This window comes from Rattus norvegicus, chromosome 3 (assembly GCF_036323735.1).
Source record: "Rattus norvegicus strain BN/NHsdMcwi chromosome 3, GRCr8, whole genome shotgun sequence".
NCBI lineage: Eukaryota > Metazoa > Chordata > Mammalia > Rodentia > Muridae > Rattus > Rattus norvegicus.
The window spans coordinates 182,273,957-182,283,140 of NC_086021.1; the positions used below are offsets into that span (position 1 = coordinate 182,273,957).

At 49.3% G+C, this 9,184-nt stretch overlaps 1 long non-coding RNA gene and 1 pseudogene across 1 annotated transcript; one reads left to right on the forward strand and one right to left on the reverse strand.

Moving 5' to 3' along the window:
* Window positions 1,330–2,211, reverse strand: Uchl3-ps1 (ubiquitin C-terminal hydrolase L3, pseudogene 1; annotated as a pseudogene).
* Window positions 3,818–8,860, forward strand: LOC134486501 (uncharacterized). Its single transcript, XR_010065539.1, has 3 exons — window positions 3,818–5,956; window positions 6,159–6,295; window positions 7,839–8,860. It is a non-coding gene; the product is annotated as an uncharacterized LOC134486501 (long non-coding RNA).
* The last annotated feature ends 324 nt before the right edge of the window (window positions 8,861–9,184 follow it).

Below are 9,184 nucleotides of genomic sequence, written 5' to 3' on the forward strand. Positions count from 1 at the left end.
CTAACGCCCAGCCAAGCTAGCAGATCATTGTGGCTTATAGACACAAGGACTCTTGAGAGCTGAGGTGATCAGAAGCCCTTGGTCAGGCAGCTTTTACTGGCTGGGAGCTCCCTCCAGGGGCCAGGAAGAGCAGGTCGCTGAAAGAACAGAGTGAGAGAGAAACAGAGGGGCCTGTGCGGAACTGGGGAGCCCTCCTGAGGTGGGGCCACCTTTTCCATTCAGCAGCTCCTCTGACCCCGTGCACTGCCTGCTGCCTATTCATTCCTTATGTGACCAAGACTGCTCCACACATCACCGCTGCTGCCAGCCTCACGGGTTACAGTCCCCAGTTATAACTGTTTAAGGATTAAGAGCTGTGGCCTTTGTTGGAGTAGGTGTGGCCTTGTAGGAGGAAGTGTGTCACTGGGGGTGGTGGAGGAGTTGGGGTGGGGTGGAGGCAGGGCTGGAATTTGAAGTTTCTTTTTAAAAATTTTTTTAGATATATATATATATATATATATATATATATATATATATATATATATATATATATATATATATATATGGTGTGTCTTAAGACACAACACACAACAGAAGAAGGCATCAGACCTCATTAATGAATTACAGACAGTTATGAGCCACCACATGGTCACTGGGATTTGAACTCAGGACCTCTGGAAGATCAGTCAGTGCTCTTAACCACTGAACCATCTCTCCAGCCCGGAATTTGAAGTTTCAAAAGCCCATGGTGCTCCCCCTGCCCCCTATTTGTAGATAAGAATGTAAGCTTGGGGCTAGACAGATAGCTCAGTGGTTAAGAACTCTGTCAGCTCTTCCACAGGACAGGGGTTCAATCCCCAGCACCCACATGGCACAGACTGTAACTCCAAGATCCCACACTCCCACACAGACATACATGAGGGCAAAATACCGATGCACATTGAAAAAAAAAAGTGTGTAAGCTCTTAGCTGCTGCTCTAGCACCACCCTGCTCACAGACCTGGCTGCCGCTACGTTCCCTGCTGAGAAGAAGGCCTGAGAAGGCCGTGGGCTGTAAACCTCCGGAGACCCTAATTAAATGCTGACTTTTAAACCTTGCTTTCGTCAGGGTGTTCTGTCACGGCAATGGAAAAGGAACTGAGACAGTTGGGAAACCCTGCAGAGTGGTTACCTGAGGCCCACTGTAGATTCTGTGTAAGCAGACGAATCAGCTTCCACAACAGTCGTGTGTGGGGCCTCACGAACTGTGTCATGGCAGACAGCCGTGCTCCCTCCACGAAGCCCTCAGGTCACCTGGCAGTGACTGTGCCTTGTTCTCTCTCTGGTGGGATTTCTTTTTTTTTTTTTTTTTACAGGTAAAGTCAAAGTTTATTCACATAAAGTTTAATTAGTCAAGTTAATGAAAATATTAAAAATTTTGAGTTAGTTATGGCATCAGAAATTTAACTTTTGTTGCAAATAATACAGTATTTGGTGTTTCTGTCAAGATGCTATGCTGCTGAGAGAGCAATTGCATTAAATCTTAACTCATCAGGGTCGCGCTCCATGAACTTCTTGCAGACTTCTATGGCATCCTCTAACAATGTCTCATCACTAGTTTTCCCATGGTTAATTGGAAACGGTTTCCGTCCATCTAATTCATAGAGATGCCCATCTACATGAACTAACGCAATAAAATGAAGATCTACTTTTTCATCTATACTTGGTGCCTCAGTCTGACCTTCATGTGCACTGGTTTCATGAGTAACTCGAATAGCGTCATAGTTCTCCAGGTGTCTGGCTCTTTCTTCAGGGCTCATTGCTACAGACTCCTCCAGGAACTTTTTCAATGCTGACCCTGACTCAAAGTGCATCTTGTCTTTGTTGTTCGCGATGGCGTGGATTAGTCCAATGGTTCCACAGGCGTTGCTGATGGTTTGTTTCATAAAATACACTGATGACGTAACATCTTGTCCTTGGGATTTTATTTTCTCTTCCTCTTCTGTTCTGAAGACTTCATACTTCTCTGTGATAGGGAAGAGGAGTAACACGGCGCACACTGGTCTCGGAACCATGCTGAGAAGTTCAGGCTCCATCCCGTACACGTCCACAAACTGCCAGTTAGGATGCAGGCCTAGTTGCTTGAGAAACTGGTTGGTGACCTCAGGGTTGGCCTCCAGCGGCAGCCAGCGCTGACCCTCCATGACTGCTCAGCCGGCCGCGCTCCAGCTCTGACAGCAGCCGCCGCCGCCATCTGGTGGGATTTCTTAATCTTTTCTTCCACTCAAGCCACTTTTTTTTTTTTTTTTAATGTGCGTTTGTGTTCTGCTTCCGTGTGAGGGTGTCAGAAGCCCTGGAACTGGAGTTACAGACGGTTGCGAGCTGCCATGCGGGTGCTGGGAACTGATCCTGGCTCCTTTGGAAGAGCTCTTCACCACTGAGCCATCTCTCCAGCCTCTCAAGACATGAGAAATTTTTATACGATTGGGATTATGTAAATATACAAATAGGTATACACCATAGAGGTTTTTTTTTTAATTATTTATTCATTATATATAAGTACACTGTAGCTGTCTTCAGACACACCAGAAGAGGGCATCGGATCTCTTACAGATGGTCATGAGCCACCATGTGGTTGCTGGGATTTGAACTCAGGACCTCTGGAAGAGCAGTCAGTGCTCTTAACCGCTGAGTTATCTCTCCAGCCCCCCATAGAGGTTTATGTTAAGGTAATTCTTTTGGTATTTATATAATTTTGCACCCCTCCCCCTTTTTACAGGGTCTATGTAGTCCTGGTTGACCCGAAACTCTCTATGTAGACCAGGCCTGCCCCTGCCTTCACAAGTGCTGGGATTAAAGGCAGACACCACCGCTCCACCCAGTTACTGCTTAGTTTCTGTAGAAATGTCGATCTCCATGTCCACCTTAGTTCTGAGTCTCTAGCTGGGACCTGTGACTTACTGAGTGGGCTAGACCGGCTGGCCATCCAGCCCCGGGGAGATCCAGTCAGTGCTGGGATTACAAGCGCCGAACAAGATCAGCTTTGTACGTGCGTGCTGGGGTCAGTCACAGCCTCATGCTTGCTAGAAACTACACACTGACTGAGCTGTCTCTCCAGGTCCAGGTGAGTCTTGTCGTGGGACAACAGAGGCTCAAGAGGATATGGTCAAGATGGGGCTCACCTGTCCAGTCCTGGTATGCCCAGGGAAAGACCTCCCCCAGGCCCTAACCCCAGTCCTGCAGATAGCCCAGGCTGTACTCTGTATGTGCCGTCTCCCTCCATTCATCTAATCTTCGTTCGTTGGTTCAACAACTCTTCAGTTGCGTCTGTCCCTGCCCTCCTCGTCGAGACTGATACGGTGGTGACTACAGACTCATCAACTGGTAGGCCTCTTAGGGTGTGGATCGGGCACCATGGTGGAGTTTTAGATCGAATCTTAGATCTCCCTCAAAAGACCTACGAAGTTAGTGGTAGACGGCAAAACCTTCAGAATGTGGGGTCCTCGTCTGCTCATGGTGTCTCATGCCTTCAGTTCCTGCACTCTGGAGGCAGAGCCAGGATGATCTCTGTGAGTTCAAGGCCAGCCTAGTCTGTATAGCAAGTTCTAGGCCAGCCAGGGCTACTCGGCGAATAGGGTACGCCTGGGCTGGAGAGACGGCTCGGCAGTTAAGAGCACTGACTGCTCTTCCAGAGGTCCTGAGTTCAAATCCCAGCAACCACATGATGGTTCACGACCATCTGTGATGGGATCTGATGCCCTCTTCTGGTGTGTCTGAAGATAACAAGATACATAAAATAAATAATCTTTTAAAAAATATAGGTGTGCCCTTGAAGGGATGTGGGCCCCACCCCCTTTCTCTTCCTTTCTTGGGAGACAGGGAGACCAGGATCTTAGTTGGCTCAGGCTGGCCTCAAACTCACTATGATTCTCCTGCCTCTACCTCCCCAGTGCTGTGTGCATCACCACGCCCGATTTTATGAGGTGTTAGGGGTCAAACCCAGTGTATCCTGAATGATATAGGCAAGCGCTCTACCAAGTTGCCCACATTCCCGGCCCCGATTTTACTATTAAAGATGAAAGCTAGTTTACACATTAACGAGATTAATGTTTGTCTAATACAGTGCAGAGACTGGAATGAGCGAACGGACGAGGGAAACACAGGAAGCAAGTTCAGACTGAGTCACCTGGGGTGGGGGCGGGGGCTCTCCCTAGGCGACCCAGGGTGGAGCGGGTGGGCCCATCCTCACCACATCCTGAGCCTTTGCTGTCAGAAGGCTCCCAGGAGCTTGGAGAGATGTCTCAGTCGGTAGTACCGTGATTGCCTTGCAAGCGTGAATCGTGAATTTCACCCCCAGGACTAATGTTAAAAGCTTGCAATGCACCACCGTGGAGGAGGCAGAGACAGTTCAAGGGCAATAGACACTCTTGTAGAGGACCCAGGTTCAGTTCCCAGCCCTGGCTGTCCCAGAATTCACTCTGCACACCAGGCAGGCAGAGATCACCTGTTGCTGCCTCCCAAGTGCTGGGGCTGAAGTTGCGTGCCACCACTATAGAAAAACCTTTAAAAACAATAACTGTGTGAACAGTTTAAAAAGATCCAACCAAGCAAAGGTGGACGGCACATGAAGAGACACATGAGGTTGACCCCCGGTCTCCTCCATGTGCTCCCAGACACCCAGACAAATAAGAGGGTGACGGATGCTCAGGCCTGCCAGTCACCTCCAACAATGATGGCAGTTATTAGTCTGTTGTTCATTATCTACTCAGCCACTGTCCCTGCAGACGGGTGGCACTGGCTTCCCACTTTCTAAGCAGTCCTTGGTTGTGTCATTTTATTTATAAAATAAACATATTTTCTTTATTTTTATTTATTTATTTATTTTTGGTTCTTTTTTTCGGAGTTGGGGACCGAACCTAGGGCCTTGCGCTTCCTAGGCAAGCGCTCTACCACTGAGCTAAATCCCCAACCCTCTTTATGTTTTTTTTAAACGTAAGTACGTACATGCATGTGTATGTGCCTGCATGCGTGCATGTGTGTAATTTATATGACTACACTGTCATTGTCTTCAGACACACCAGAAGAGGGCATCGGATCCCATCACAGATGATTGTGAGCCACCATGTGGTTGCTGGGAATTGAACTCAGGACCTCTGGAAGAGCAGTCAGTGCTCTTAACCACTGAGCCATCTCTCCAGCCCCTCTTTCTATCTTTTGTCTACGTTGGCTTTGAACTCCGTATGTAGTCGAGGATGACCTTGAACCCCTGCCTCCACGTTCCGAGATTACAGGCCTGGCCACAACACTTGGTTCATGGTTTTGTGCTAGGCAAGCGCTCTGTCAGCTTGCTAGTGTGTAGCCCAGGCTGTCCTCAAACCCGTGATTCTCCTGCCTCCCATTCTCCAGCATTTGCCTCCTGGGCTTCGATACACGCTACTGGTTTTTGTTTTTTTCATTTTAAGAAATGAATTGAAGGTAAGTCTCTCAGCCTGACCCTGGGGTGCTGTCCAGATCTGGGAGTTAAGGCGAGAATCTGATCATCTGGGAAGGCAGCTTCTGTTACCTGCACTTGCCACTTAGGCCGGCCATGGTTGGTCACTCCACAGTGTAGTGCTGTCCAGATAGGCCAGGCTGCGGAAGAGAGTGGGACACATTGTCTGCATTCCTGAGGTCCCCTCACCATCCTCCCACTGCGTGCGGCTTCCACCCTAGACCTGTCTGGTATTTTTAGCTTCCAGAGCGGCACCCTGCACAGCCCCGAACACTGACCAAATTTAGAAATCTCAAGAGTCTCAGCTGGAAGGCGCGATGGATGAATGGGCGCTGGTGACTGGGCTGCCGCTGACAGGACTCTGCTGATGGTGGGGAGGCCTGGAGGTCCTGAGCAGCCAGAGAGAATCGAGACAAGGTCACCCCTGTGCTCCCCCAGCCCTGGGAACAGCAAAGCTCACACGATATGCGTGTGCATCAGAACCTGGCAGGGTTAGAGATCTGAGAGGTGACCAGACAGGGATGGGGCGAGGATGAGGCGGTGTGGGGTGGATGGGAGGACATGCCACATGCATGTTTGCTTGCCAAAGTTAGCGTGTATTTCATCTGAATTTAGGAAACTGGGGACGGGAAACGATTGATATTCCAAGTCCAGAGACTAATTCATTAATAATTCTCTCCCCACCTCTCTTTCTCTCTGTTCTGGATAGATAACAGACACCTTATCTGACTACATAGTTCCTTTCCATCTGGTTCTCCACGTCGTCAACATTCACAGACACGCTGAATATTGAACGGCACAGCCCCCAGTTAGGGAAAGGACTTTACTCCGCCAAGAGCTTCAAAGGTCAAGGAGCCTCCAGGGAAGACCTAGGCCCCTCCCATTGCTTACTGGTTCTGGTTCTTATGGTCGCTGATGCTGGGGACGGGCTAAGCTAAGCAGGCACACTTTACCGTTGAGCTGTCCACACTCCCAGCCCCACTTTTCATAGTCCGGGCCTTAGAATATAATCACAGTTTGAGAAATCTTCATCCCGTGTGGATTGTTCTGCATGCTTATAGCCATTAACGAGAAATGACAAGCACAGCAGGCTACCCTCTAAGCCCAGGCTGCCCCTAAGAGAACTATTTTATTTTTGTTTTATGTGTGTGTCTTTCTTTTCCTTTCTTTTCTTTTCTTTTCTTTTCTTTTTTTTCGGAGCTGGGGACAGAACCCAGGGCCTTGTGCTTGCTAGGCAAGCACTCTACCACTGAGCCAAATCCCCAACCCCTTATGTGTGTGTCTTACTCGCCCTGATGTCTAGTCACTACACGGGTGCCTGGTGCTCGTGGAAGTCAGAGGAGGGCTTCAGATCCCATGGAACTGGGGTTACAGGCAGTTGTGAGCTGCTATGTGGGTGCTGAGAATTGAACTTGGGTCCTCTGCTCTTAACAATGGGGACATCGCTCCAGCCCCAAGGCAGCTATTTCACCAGAGCTGTTTTCATGACGTCTCTTGTTTCAGTTCCTCCTGCCCGCAGGAGACTTTTGTGGCCAGCGCAGTGAGCCCCCTGTTCTGCCCTCTGCCCAGGGTGGAAGTGGAGGCAGGGACACCGTTTGAAACACTAGGTTGTGCAGGGTTTCAGAGATGATCGGTGGTGACCATGTTTGTGACCGCCACGCCTTGGGAATGATGGGGCGGCTGGTGGGAGCATGTTTTGCTAGCAGTTAACAGTGGTCTTAGAGACAACAATGGGACCGCTGATAGGGCCAGTCTCGAGGCCTGTCATGGGCATCGGAAGAGCCGAATGTTTGCCCTGGAGACAAGACCTAGAAAAAAAAAGCCACTGTTCTTACCACTTTCCAAAAGTGAGCCATCACAGCGTAGATGCCCACAGCACCACCTGCCAGGCACAGAGGTTGTCACAATATAAGCATGCTTCCTGTAGCTCGCTCTCTCTGTGTGCCTCTCTGCCTCTCTGCCTCTCTGCCTCTCTGTCTCTCTCTCTCTCCCTGGCTCTCTCTCTCTCCCCCTCTCTGTCTCTCCCTGTCTCTCTCTGTTTCTCTCTCTCTCTCTCTCCCTGTCTCTCTCTCTCTCCCTCTCTCTGTCTCTCTCCCTCTCTCTGTCTCTCTCCCTGACTCTCTGTCTCTGTCTCTCTCTGTCTGTCTCTCTCTCCCTCTCTCTCTGTCTCTAACTGTCTCTCTCTCCCTCTCTCTCTCCCCCTCTCTCCCTCTTTCCCTCTCTCTCCTGTCTTTGTAGGAGAGAACTGCCATCAACCTAAGTCGAAACCCTCACCACGCAGAGATGACACCCTGTGTGTGCATGGCTCTGTACGTGCGTGAGTGTGGAGGTCGGAGGTTGACACTGAGTGCCTAACCCAACCTCTCCATACCTTATGTTTTCAACACAGGATCTAGTACTGAACCTGGGACCCACAGATTCACCAACAGAGGCAGAGGTGTCCTCCAGTCACCCTGCTGAATCTCCAAGTCTCTAAACTGTCTTAGGAGAAGTCCTTCCCAGGCAAGTCCCCCACCTACCACCTTCACCGGCAAGTTCTCCAAACGTCCTTAAGCTTAGCAGCCATATTCCTGTTTCTCTTTTGCTCTCTCTTTGGGTAAGGCACAAAGTAAGCTTCCAAGATTGAGTTAGGACTTTGTGCACTCCGTATCACCGGGACCAGCGTTTGAGAAGGAGACGGCTGCCCTCTGGCGGCCACTCGGTGCACTGCAGCAGTCTTAGAGCCCAGCGCTGGAATCCTCCGCCCTTCAGCCTGCGTGATCTCGCCTCCAGGATGGGGATTGGAACAGAGTCAACATTCCAGCCAAGCTTTGCTGACTGATCCAAGTCTGTTTATAGGGAGATTCTGACTGCTCTTTAGAGAACTAACAGGCTTGTTTTATTTTTTAAGACAAGGTCTTATACAGTTCAAGTTGGCTTTGAATTCACTATGTATTTATTTCTGTTTTATTGGTTCTTTTTTTTTTTTTTTTTTTTTTTTTTTGGACCTGGGGACCGAACCCAGGGCCTTGCGCTTCCTAGGTAAGCACTCTACCACTGAGCTAAATCCCCAGCCCCTTATTTCTGTTTTATGTGTGAGTGTTTTGCCTGCATGTATGTCTGTATACAACATCCCTGGTGGCAGGAAGAGGGGTGTCAGATCCCCTGGAACTGGAGTTCCTAACAGTTGTGAGCTGCCGTGTGCCTGCTGGAAACTGGACCTGGGTCCTCTGCATAAGCAGACAGTGCTCTGTAACCACTGAGCAAACTCTCCAGCCTTATTTGTTCTTAAACTGAGAAGATTAAACTGCTGGCAAGTACACAGGAGAGTTCCCACTGTGGTACCTCTCCTTTTTTAAAGATTGATTTATTTATTTAATGTGTGTGAATTCACTGTTGCTGTCTTCAGACACAGCAGAAGAGGGCATCAGACCCCATCACAGATGAGTGTGAGCCACCATGTGGTTGCTGGGAATTGAACTCAGGACCTCTGGAAGAGCAGTCGGTGCTCTACCCACTGAGCCATCTCTCCAGCTCCTACGGTACTTCTTTAAAATTACAATTATTTGTGCACACAAACACACACATTCATGTGTGTCGAGGTCTGCACATGGAGCCCAGTGGACAACTTGCAGAATGGTGTTAGTTCTCTCCTGGGATCGAACTTGTCATTGAGACTTGGCAGCAAGCACCTTTACCTGCTGAACCATCTTGCTGGCCCCACGATGGCTAAATACAGAGTTTAGAGACGTTCAG